Source organism: Pituophis catenifer, unplaced genomic scaffold (genome assembly GCF_029215685.1).
Source record: "Pituophis catenifer annectens isolate HBS135680 unplaced genomic scaffold, rPitCat1.0.hap2 SCAF_1, whole genome shotgun sequence".
NCBI classification, from domain to species: Eukaryota; Metazoa; Chordata; class Lepidosauria; order Squamata; family Colubridae; genus Pituophis; species Pituophis catenifer.
Window position 1 is genome coordinate 46,200,111 of NW_027256881.1, and position 12,847 is coordinate 46,212,957.

Below are 12,847 nucleotides of genomic sequence, written 5' to 3' on the forward strand. Positions count from 1 at the left end.
TAAAAGTGACAATGTCACAATAATTAAACTGTAACTAACTGACCACATTTGAAGAAATGATATACTCTTATCTATAATTTCAGATAATACCTGAAATTTGTGTTAAATTTGTGGAAACTATTTTGGAAAAATAAACTTTGTTGTTTGCCAGTTCCTTTCTACAATCTTTATTATGATTGTTAACATATTAGTTCTTAATTTGGCATTTTGCACTAACAGGATCTTCATTTAAGAAAATTGTCAAAACAGAATTCTTTTAAAATGTAAAATCTTTAAATTTTATAACTTCTTAAAAAGTTATAAAATTAACTTTCATACTTTTATTATTAGTGTGAATTTAATTCTACATTAAAATTTTATCACTTTTCAATTATAATCATTGTGTTTATTTTTTATAATGTTTTATTGAAATGACGTTTTGATTTTTTTTCTTCTCTGTTCCATTGTTAAGTTTTCATTATATTTTAATTGACTATCAGTTGGCTCCTTTGTAGATATAGAGAGTACGTTCAAAGAAAATCAAGAGTTTGTCATGCTGTCCATAGTGTTATCAGTTTCCAACTTCATTCAGGCCTTTAATTTTTACCATTTTTTTCCTTTTCTTTAGAAATAATTCCCCTCAAAAGATCACCAAGCAATTAAATTTTAAGTTAACACCCCACCCCCCCAATATCTGGGTTAAAGGAAGAGTTTCAGAGAATTTAAAAACTTACTATTTTTAATGGCATTTTAATAGACTTAATAAATAATTCTTCATGACTTGGATATTTTTTCTAAGAAAGTAAAGAAAAAAATATCTGACTTTTGATTTGTTTCAAAATGGAACATTTCATATTATTCTGCAATTTTTTGGTGAATCTATGGATACCTGCCAACTGAAGGTGACATAATATTTCTTCATATAAAATTGGTTCAAGTTAATTTATTATGTGTGTCATGCTATAATAATTTGGCTAGATTTTAAGGCCCATAATCCATTTTATTTCCATTGCTTTGGAATAGCTAAACTCATATCTTTAGGAATGGGTATCTATAGTTTTTATATAAATAATTTAGCTCTTTTTAATAAGAGAAGTGGGCATTGATTCATTTCTCACAAATGTCACAGGACTGAATAGTATAAATTGGTTAGAATTAATGTTCACATTTGACTAACACTTTTTCTTTTTTTCTTATTTTACATTTCTTTATCAAACCTACCAGTTTCCATATGCAGTAGATATATTAAAACAGTGGACCAAATATAGTAGTGCATACATTTGATTCTTTTTTCAGCTAGTTTTATCTTCATGCTAAAGCTAAAGAAAAAAACATGGCATCATTTTTAAATATGTAACAATATTTGATCATTATTTTACATATTATTGTAAAATAAATTTGAATATGCACACAACTTACTTAATGTGAAAAATGTTTGAATACAATTTATCCTATTATTTGCACTAAATTGCTCAAAGGTGGAGCAAACCATAATATAAAAACTATATGGATATAATTAAATCAAACGGAATATAAGAAGAATTGAAAAGAGTTATGTAAATAACAGGTGATATGCCAGACAAAGGATTGATCATAATATCAGCATAACAGTAGCTGTCAAATATAGGTGTAACAGTAGACAGCAGACATATTATGATCAAGTTTTTTTTTTTAAATTGCAATTAATGTAGCAATGCTAAGCATTTTTAGGAAGGAATATATTCAATTGATTGAGAAGGGATTTATTTTCAAGCACTGTAAACTTGGATAGGATTATATTGCTTAAAATCACTTGTTGAAATGGATGATGAATGAATAAGTCAAAAGGACTGGGTATATAGCAAGACAAAATTCTCTGTTTTTCTGTTAATAAACCCATAGTACCATTTTAGTTTGTTTCAGATAAGTTGTTGATATGTTCCTTCATCTGGGAATTCTGGAAGCATAATTCTAGCAAATATGGAGGATTACAACTTGAGGAACTGCTATTTTACTGCAGTATAAATTGCTTGAGTTCCCTTCCATTTCCAAAACAAGCTGGATTGTTATTTGACTCTAGGCTAAACATATTAAAGGCAGGTGGTGGTGTTTCTTTTCAACATTTGCATGGAATATTTTAAATGAGATTATTTCCATCAAATTCTTAATGTAATGGAAATGTTCTCAGCTAAAGTAGCCAGATCACAATGTTAAGGAGTGTACCCCTGCAATTTGTCCTGCTTGTCAGTATTACAGGTTCCTCTTATCACTTGCCCAAGATGAGAGAATGAGAAAAACGTTACTGCTAAAATTCTCTTTTTTGGCAGAACTCTCTGATTGATAGTACACACGTGAACAGGGAGGTGCAGAATTTTGATTATGATCATCATTGAGATCCATTGTCAGGATGGGTTAAAATGACAGTAAGAGAGAAGAATTTATAGCTTTTTTTACACATCCACAAAACATACTTTAATTTTTTAGAAGAAAAAGAGGAAGACCCTTAATTTCATTCTCCAAACATGATGTTTAAATTATATTTCTGTCAGGTACTTTAAATAAGGTCTTAAATTTCAAGGTGTTGGTTATTACCTTTAAAGCCCTACATGGCTCAGGGCCAGGTTATCTTCGAGACCACCTTCTACCGCATAGCTCCCAGGGACCGCTAAGATCCCACAGTTGGTCTCCTCTGGGTCCCATCAGCTAAACAATGCCGGGTGGTGGGCCCGCGAGGGAGGGCCTTCTCTGTGGCTGCCCCAGCTCTCTGGAACCAGTTACCTCCTGAGGTCCGGACCATCCCCACCCTATTGGCCTTCCGAAAAGCGGTGAAGACCTGGCTTTTCCAGCAGGCCTGAGGCCATTGATCTCGCTTTGCGATCTGACGAGATCTGTCCATGAATGGTGTGAGTGGGTTTTAATGTTTTTAATGTTTTTAATTTTTAAGTGTTTTTATAGTGATTTTTTGAGTGTATTGTGAGCCGCCCTGGGTCTTCGGAGAGGGGTGGCATATAAATTGAATAAATAAATAAATAGAATAAAATCATCTTTGGCTCTTTTGACCTTGAAATACAAGAAATACTTTGAGCCAATCAGTGCTCATATCTTTCCTTAAAGCTGACAAATTTTTATTTAGCTATTTTTTTGTGCCTTTGAGTCAGTATTGATTTTCAGAAGTGATTTGCCATTGTGTTCTTCTGAGGGTTGAAGGAGAGTGTTTGGCAAAAGGTTACCAAGCTGGCTTTGTGTCTAAGATAGGACTTGAGCTCAAGGCCTCCTAGTTTCTATCCTGGTATCTTAATGACTACACGAAACTGACTCTAAAAAGAAAAAGAAAAGAAAAAAGGGAAAAAAAGAAAAAAGAAAAAAGCCTGAGGCATAGAGGAATGTAAATAAGTGTTCTGTCTTACTACCTGGTAGCGGATTACAATTACCCTACCCCTTCCACACAAAAAGAAATAGCATTTGATGTTAAGATACCTACATCCATTGTAATATACATATGCCTAAGCATTTTGTTTGGAAAATCAAATAAGAAATTACAATTGTTGGAAGCTATGTTAAAGAAATGTAAACAAAAGTCATTAAACCCTCCATAGCTTCCTAATTATCTTCCCACCATCCTCTATTGCATTTCAAAGCTGTGAAAATGAATGACCAGCAATTTTGCAACCAGGTGTTTTCCACAGTTGCCAAGGCCGAGATTACATATTGCTTCAGCAGTTGGGATTCTTCTTTCTTTTTTGCCTGTCAGTTTTGGTGATTTAGTTTGGCTCTCTTGATGAAAACAAGGATATTTTTGAATGCACTTACAAAATTTATGGAACTGAGTTATTGATTAATATTCATGTACCTAATTGCTGATTAATACACTTGCATAATTTTCCTGAATAAATCTATTCCAAGAATTGTTGGGAGCCTGGCAGCATACAAGTTTTATGAATTATTATTTTTTATTATTAAATGTACCTGCCATTTGGAGAAAAACATTTAGCGCGTGAGATTTTATCAGTAATGGTGATCAAATAAGGAATAACAGCCACACTTGCATTGAGGGGGAAAGGGCAGATATATTCCACAGAAAGGAATATAATCCATACAAAGAAGTAACAAGTTCCAGAAACTGCAGACTGAACTTGGGGTGGGGAGATTTACAGGTAATGGGAAAAGAGGCTGGCTGTAGAACTGTAGCAATTCTAGGAAATTACCAGCTTTCAATAATTTCAAAGAATAGCTCCTGAAGATAGGCCATAGTGTGAAACCAATGAGTCCTGGATCAAATTTCAAAGTGATGCAAAATATCAGTGAGATACTGCAATAAAAATGAAAGATCCATTCTTGTTCATTCCACCCTCTTAGTTACTAATTGTGGGGGAGGACTGCCTTGACTTTCTGTTTCGTATTGTTCTTTAAATTCTGCATCAGATCATCTAGTGAAATATTCATTGTTGAGTGGCAGGAGAAAAAAACACCACGATTTAAATATAACAAGATATTCCAAGAGACAAAGAAAAGAGGAGGACTGGGCTTACCTGATTTGAATTTGTATTTGGCAGCTTGCTAGTTCCTTTGGATGATGGTTTGGATGAAAGAGTGGGTGTTATTGAGAAATAGAAGGCTTTTGGAGTTAGAATACTATGATTTGAGATTTGGACGGCATGGATATTGGTGGCATAAATTCAAAATCGAAGTGGATTTTAAAAACTCTTGTTAGAGAAGAACACGGAATGGATACAAATTCAAGTTGTGCCCCAAAATAAATTTTGTGTATCTCGACACAAGAAGCATTTTATAGATGAGGAACAGGCAAACACAAATGGTTAATTTATCGAGAGGCATTAGAATTTTGTTAAGGCGAGTATAAAATCAAATCAAGAGAAGAACTGGTGACAGAGGATTCAATTATCAATGATTCTCTTATTTATAATTAATAAATTTAATTTAAAATAGATGAAAGACTATATGGTTGTGAATATTGTAAGACTACATTTGAAAAAGAATTGTGTACAAATGATGAACATGTAATTGCTAAAATTATACACGTTTATTGAAATTTGAAAGAAAAAAGTGAAAGAATATATGACAGTGGGCTACAATTTTTGGTTATAATAGACAGATGGAACAATGGGAGAATATGTGGAAAGGATTGAAATTTATATTACATTATAGACTTAAAATAATTTTTTAATAAAATGAAGTAATATAAATATATACCACCAGATACATTATCTTCAGATTTATACTGGAAAAGTGAATAACAAGAAGGGACATTTTATCATGTTTGGTGAACATATATGAAGTTGGATACCAATTATGGAATTTTTGTACACAATAACTGAAGCAAGATTATTGTATGCACAAAGATAGAAAAATTCAATATTACTGTATCCCCAATGGAGGGATGGTTGGTGAAATAGATGGACCTTGCTGAGATGGTTAAATTAACCTCTTTGATCAGAGAAGAGAGAATTACAGTAGCTACATTTATTGCCAACTGCAACTCTTTATAGACTTTGTGTGAAAAGAGAAAAAATGTATTTATGATTTATGGTTTTGATGATTAGACAGGATAGATTACAGAAAAAATAGTTAAGTTGTAACCAAATAGAAAAGCTTATAATTGTACCTATATAACTGCAATTATATAAAGAAGACTGGAAGCTATTTTGTATCATTTTTCTTTTATTCTCTGTGCACTGTTTTCTTTCTTGTTTTTTTCTTGTTCTTATGTTATATTAGTTGATATTAATTTTTATATTCTTTTCAAAAATTAATAAAAGTTTATTAAAAATATTCACTGCAGAACATGGGAGGATGACTGGTGTTTGCTATAGTTTTTTTACAGCATTAAGAATAAGATGGAAAGGATGCTTTTAATGCTGATTTTCTTTCATGGTGTAATTATTCGGTTTTGATTCGCCTTTGTTTTTCTAGTACTTCCCTTTTTTCCTTTCTCCTTAAAAAAACCGACAAATCTGCTAAAATGAGAAAGAACAATATCTTTAGCAACCACCCATCACTTACCATTTCATAAAAAAACCTATCAATCATTATTACATACCCCAATTGTGTAATATTATACTGTATTACAATAGCAGTTCAAAGACTTTCCCCTATATGTTAATCTGTCCCTGTGCTGAGCCTTCCACAAGCAATTGTATGCCAGAATTTCCGTTTTTCCATGAAAGTTAAAACCTATGCCATTTAGTTCTTACTTCTATGAAAACTTATTTAGAAATGTGTAAGTTTTCATTTTTGAAAATTAATTCTGCAAAAAACACAGAGAAAAATATTCTCCTTTGTTTTGGTTTTCCCTGACAACACAATCTTATGCCTGTCTAAAATGAATTTATTTCTAGGCAAATTGGATATAGGATTACAGCCCTAATATTCTTAATATATTCATTGTATTATAAAAGTTCTGAGGGCTGCATTAAAAGGTTTTACTATTTGTTGATAACTTCACTACAATACTGAAGTCATCCTCACATTCTATTATAATAAGCACACTGATTAGCATATAATCAAAATCTACGTGATAATAGGCTTCTTGAAACTTTTGAGACTAGAACTAGGCTATTTAATTTGTTGTTTTCTCTTGAAACTCAGAAAATCTCTTCCCCTAATTCAAGTATAAACATTATACTATATATAGCATTATAGGCCAATGCATTCCATCTCGTTTTAGTATAATTATATCTTGGTTAACTCCATGTTCATTCCAATTAACTGGCTTTCTTCCTAGCAAAAAGAAGCGCAGTGCAATAAGAGAAAGAAATATTGCAAGTTTGTCCAAATATGTCAATAAGTAAGTAAGTAAATAAATAAATAAATAAATAAAAGCAATTGCATTTAAATCTGAGTGACTTAGACATCTATTTATTTCAGGATTATTTAAATTTCTTCTAAGTATTGAATATAAGTACTCTTTTACAGGAGTGAAATCTACTTACCTTCCTTACTGGTTCAGAAGTGCACGCGCCATGTGCACATGTCTCAGGTGCACGCAGACCTTCTGCGCATGTGCAAAACCTGCGCATGCACATAAGGTAAAAAACACATTACTTCCTGATTAAAACCAGGAAGTAATGACACCAAGGTGGGTGGGCGGAGCTATGCTCCGCCATCGCTACTGGATCGCTGAACCACCAGCCAAGATTGCTATCGGATAGGGTGATCCGGTCTAATCCGATCTGGGAGCATTTCACCCCTGCTCCTTTACCTGAGGAAATGTGATGCTTCTCATGGCTAGCACATTATCTACTATTCTGAAACTGCATATGAACTTTGATATAAATTGTATTGTGCAGAATCTTGATTCAGCTAGATAAACATACTTTAGCCAGATTACAGATAATCCTTGGATTATGACAGGAATTGGGACTGGCATTTCCATTACTAAGCAATGCGATTGTAAAACATGATGTTGTATGACTATATCACTTAGTGATGGCAAACCTGCAGTTCAAGCTGCCATCATAAACCCAGGACCATGTGGTTACTAGTGGGTGTTCAGGTGTTGCAGGGGCAGGTCCTTTGAATGTGCGCATGCCATGGGGGTGCTGTGGGCAAGTGCCCTACAGTGTGGAGAGGTGCATACATACGTACAGCAGTGGGCGGAGAGGAGTTGCTATGGAGCATGTGCAGGTGAAAAAATGGCAAGAATCAAAGTGACTTCAGACTTCCTACTAATGTCCCCACTGTCTTTGCTTGTAGAAGCCAGCAGGGAATGTTAGAAATTGCAGTCACATGACTGTGGAGACTCCCTGATGGCTGCAACTTTATAGACGGCCTTAAGTCAATTGTTCAGTGCCATCATAACTTCTCAGCTTTTAATCCTTTAAGCAGAGTGTTGTGGTCCGCTGGCAGCCTGCAGAGCTGGTAGCAGAGTCGGAAACTGAGGAGGCTGGGGAGGAACATGGGCCAGTCCTGGTGTCTGGTAATGGTTTGGATGAGGGCTCTGCTTCGGAGGCAGAAATGGGGCCAGGGCCATCTGGGAGTTATATGCTAACTCCAGAGCCTCCAGAGTCTGACATCAGCGAGGCAGAGGAACAGGGGGAGCATGTTCCCAGTGCACGCATGTGCAGAGCTGCCAGAAGACAAGAACAGTTAAGACAAAAGGGGCGACTCGGGAGTAAGGCTTGTAGATGACTGGCCCCTCCCATAAGACATAAAGGTGGAGCAAAGATGACATGAGCCTTTGCAGGAAGTTACTTTATTCGTTCTGGTCAGTTTAAATTCTGAAGCTCCGTTTTGACTCTGTGCTCTGTATGGCCTTGCAAAGCTAATTGACAATTAGGTCTTTGGCAGCGTGTCAAGGGAGATAAAGGTGGGTGCTTATCAGCCTTATCCTGAAGGACTGTGGCAGACTTCTGTCGGACTCTTTACAAACTATTTGTGACTCATTACGGGCTGTGAATGAACAGAATTCACAGCCGTTGAAATAAAAAGAGGTTTTTTGGGACTAATCGTGTACTTTTTACTGGCTCAGGAAGCCTAGGTCAGAACACAGAGGTACTGTCAAGGACAGTACCTTTTGCATTGTACAAATTGATAAGAGGAGCCTTTGAAGCAGCCTTGATGATAGGATTAAGGGTGACCTTCAGGGCATAGTCAAAAAAGTTAAGATGGTGGCCATTAGGATGCAATCATATATAAAAACAGGCAGAATTTGTATCATCATGATTTCCATATTGACTTATTTTACCACAACCTGTCAAGCACCGGGGAAATCAGGAGATTCAGGCAGTTCAAATGAGTATAAAGATTTATTGAAAGCTTAAACTCTCTACAAGAATCTGAGTGGGAAATGAGCGGGAATTAAGAAGGCATTCAAGGTGGGCTGGAGGTAGATCTCTCGTGGGCATGCAGGGACTCATGACTGATGATGTGTTTGACCCCTTCCTCGGGCTCAGCCCTGTCATCTCTTAAACAGCCTTCAGATACCTCTGTATATGTCCATTTAAACTAGCATTCAATCTCTCTTCTGGCTGGCAGAGTACTTCTATGACCTGAAGAAGAGTTTGGTTTCACAATCTAGAGCTAGAACCTTTTACTGTGAAACACCAGGGTTTAGTACTTGGATATCCTGCCCTGATATTTTTTATTGTTATATTATTTTACATTTAAAAGAGATTTCAAAATGGTTTTCAAAGTAAAAATGATCTATAAAAGCAGTAATTAGTACACACTGATAATGTTAAGCAAGTTTGGAAATGAATACAAATATAATTTCATTTTATGAATCCAAACGTTATATTGGAAGGGGTATTTTGTTACCATTTCCCACATATAAATACATAATATATTATATAAATATAAATATGCAAAAAAAAAAGCAAAATCTCCTCTGTTGAGCTTAGTCACTAATTTTATCTGTACTAGTGAAGATGGTTTGTCAAAGATTCTGGTGTCAAGTTGTTCAGAATTGTATATGTCAAAAAAGTAAACTCTTGACCTGTCTTTGTAGCTAATTGATAGCCAGTATGGTTGTTTTAGCAACATTCAGACATGCACATTGCCTTGTGATGCTCAGCCACTTGATTGCTCCATTCTGTACCAACTCTAGGAACGCTTACGTTAGAGTTGCAAAAATCTGGATGACCACTCATCTTTTAACATTTTGCTGCCATCTACTAATTGTCCATATTTTTGAGATATGCAAAAATATGCAGAGATATGCAGTAGATATAGTAGCCCTATCACTTGTAGTTCCTCGACCAGACTCTAGAACAACTCTGGATAAAACACTTTACAGTAATCTAAATGGGAGGTTATCAGTAGGTGAAAAACCACAGCTAGTTTGCCCACGTCAATACCAGTTGAATCTTTGAAGCTATCTATTATAAATCTATAGAAGTCACTTGAACTGCCATTAACAATGATGAGTCTAGGAAAATTCTCAAGCCATGTAATTGTTCTATCCAACAGAGCACAGCCCTATTTAGAATATAAATTCTCCAATTCCCATGCCTTAGAACCACGTCCACAAGATTCATCTATTTTCAGTTTTGAACAGTCTGCATTAGGAGTTGGGAGTCCATAGGCTCTTGGATTTGTGTAAGAATTTTGTAGCTATGAATTCATCCCTAACCATGTTTTTTTGTCCTCTCTTAGTTCCCTTTCCTTTTTGTGTTTTTGTATTTTGTGTTTTGTTATGTGCAGCTAGTAATTTCTAATATTTTCCATTGAGCTATTTCTTCACACTGTTGCTCCAGCAACAAACACAATACAACAGTATATCATGTTATTATTCTTACATTATGATATGCATCTTTGAAGTATATTTTTCATACTTGTCTTGTTTCCCCTCAAAATGATTATGTTCTTTTTCTTACTATACAGCTACAAGATAACTTTCTGTATTGTGGGGGGGGGAGGGATCTGTTTCTCTAAATCCATCCAAAAGTCAGAGCAATTGATCATTCTGTGGATAGTGAAGGTCTACCAAAAGATCAGCATCAACAAGAGTTGTATAGGTCTGGATGCATGAATATATTGTTTACTATACCATATTGATGGTCTGGACACCCAACCCGAAAGATTCAAGGTGACCTGGGATCCAGAGATTGACTTTCTCAGTAGAGGCCACTTTCCTCTGGAACAGATTGCTGTCCAAGATTGGATGTACCTTTACCCTGTTTTGGAAAATGAGAAAAACACTCCTCTATTAGGTAGCAGCTACGGAATTTACAGTATTTATAATTTTAAATACTTTATTTATTGGGTTTATGGCTGAATTTCATAATTTTATGAATGCTTGTTCATATGTTGTAAACTGCCTAGAATCAGAATAGGAAGCATATACACTTTGATAAATAAAATATATAAATAATCAAACATGCTTCTTGAATAATTTCTTTTGAAGAAAATTAGTAATGAGTTTCTGCTCTTCTGAGATTCTAGAGTGTTTTGGAAGTGGTAGTAGAGTCTTCAATATTGTTTGTTGTGCAACCATGGTTCAGTAGTTCAATCATATATTGTTTTTAGAAGGTCCCATGTTCAATTACTTCATTACCCCAGGAACAGCTGGAAAAATTTTCTTTTGAAAACTTGGAAAGTTGCTCCTCGTCATTTTAGACAATACTGAGTTAGAACAATAGTCTGAGTTGAGTATACCCTACATTCTTAATAGGTTAAGAACCTGTTAAGCTGATAAACTAAAAAGAGCTTTTTCAGTTAGGAAAGGAAATTATGATTTGAGAACTATATATCAACTACATTCATGATTGATTTCATTTATTATGTCAAGCAAAACTCTACAATCTGTAAAAATTAATGTGGAAATTATTTGTTCTATAACAATTCACAGAAAGAGTGGATGCTTTGAAAAGGCAAGATTATACTTTATGTAGTTATGTACTTTATGTACCAAATGTACTTAATCAAAATTAAGTTTAACTGAATGCTAAATAAGGCTTTATAAAGAAAGTTTAGGCTTGCTGCCTTAGGCAGCAGATTTATTTATAGGAGAATTCAGTGAAAATCAGTATGATTCATTTGTAAATAAATCAGGTTTAGGATCATCAGGTGGATGAAATGGAATAAGTTAAATACATATCAAGAGTTATAAACAGAGAAAAAGTTATACCTTGTATTAACTAACTAGCATGAATTTGCAGACTATCTAATTCTGGAGAAGCCTTAATGATACAGAATGGAACTTTATTTATTATAAAAATATATAATTAGATATGCAACTTAAATATTTATCTTTCTTTCCATTCTTCTTGACAAATAAGGCTGTCATACAGCAATACCGGTAGTAAATATAATAAATGAGAGCCATTATTAACTACCCTGTTTTCCCCAAAATAAGACATCCCCTGATAATAAGCCCATTTGGGCTTTTGAGCGCATGGCAATAAGGCCAAGTGCTTATTTCAGGGTTCAAAAAAATATAAGACCCTGTATTATATATATTTATTTCTAGGATCAATATAACAATTTGATATACCATATTATTTTTAAGCTACATTTCCTTAAGTGGAAGAATTCTTAATGTGTTCAAACCTAAATAAATAAATCAGGCAAAACTTATCTATCTCTTTTTATTAGAATATGAAAAAAGCAATCATGGAACATAGAAGAGCTGACTCCAGCAGAAAGTAAACCAAAACCATGGTGTTTCTCCAACTGTCGCCATTACATGTAACCTTCAGTTCCAGGTAATAATCTATTTGAATTATGTATCACAATAATTTAGTCTATTTTATATCTTTTTAATGAAAAATACAAAACTCCTTTAAATGTCATTTGTAAAAGTGGCCAAAAATTTCAAAACTAGCTCATTCACAAGACCTATATATATACAGTAACTCAACTCAGTGAGCATGCAAGATAGATGCCACTGTTTGTTGTCAGCTACATTCTGTGGATATACTGGTTTTTGTTATTGTTGGTGGGTTTTTTTTAAACTAACTTTTTTGTTAGTCATCAAGAATCAGTTTCAAGGACAGCCATATATATTGACTAACAATTAAATATTGCACACCAGTTCCTTCCAATCCTATCATGATTTTTCACGGTTTTGCCTATAAATGCACATTACCAAAGAGCAAGAAGCATGGCAGCCATTTTAAAATACAAGGTACAGACAAAAGCAATGCTGATTTTATACTACTATGTCAAAGGCACAGAATGCCAAAAGCGATAGAGGGGCCATTAATTGATAATGCCTTCTACACTTACACAATGTTATAAGTGATTAGTATGAAAATGACCCCAATGAAAAATCAGGTTTTGGATGCAATTCTGTCTGTACTTAGAGAGGTTCTCATAGAAATTATACATAAACTTTCAATGCAACCTACAGAATGTCCGATTGAAACCAATGAGTGAAACCAACTTACATTCCTTTCATTTGAAAAGGTTTCCTCTATGTATGATTAAT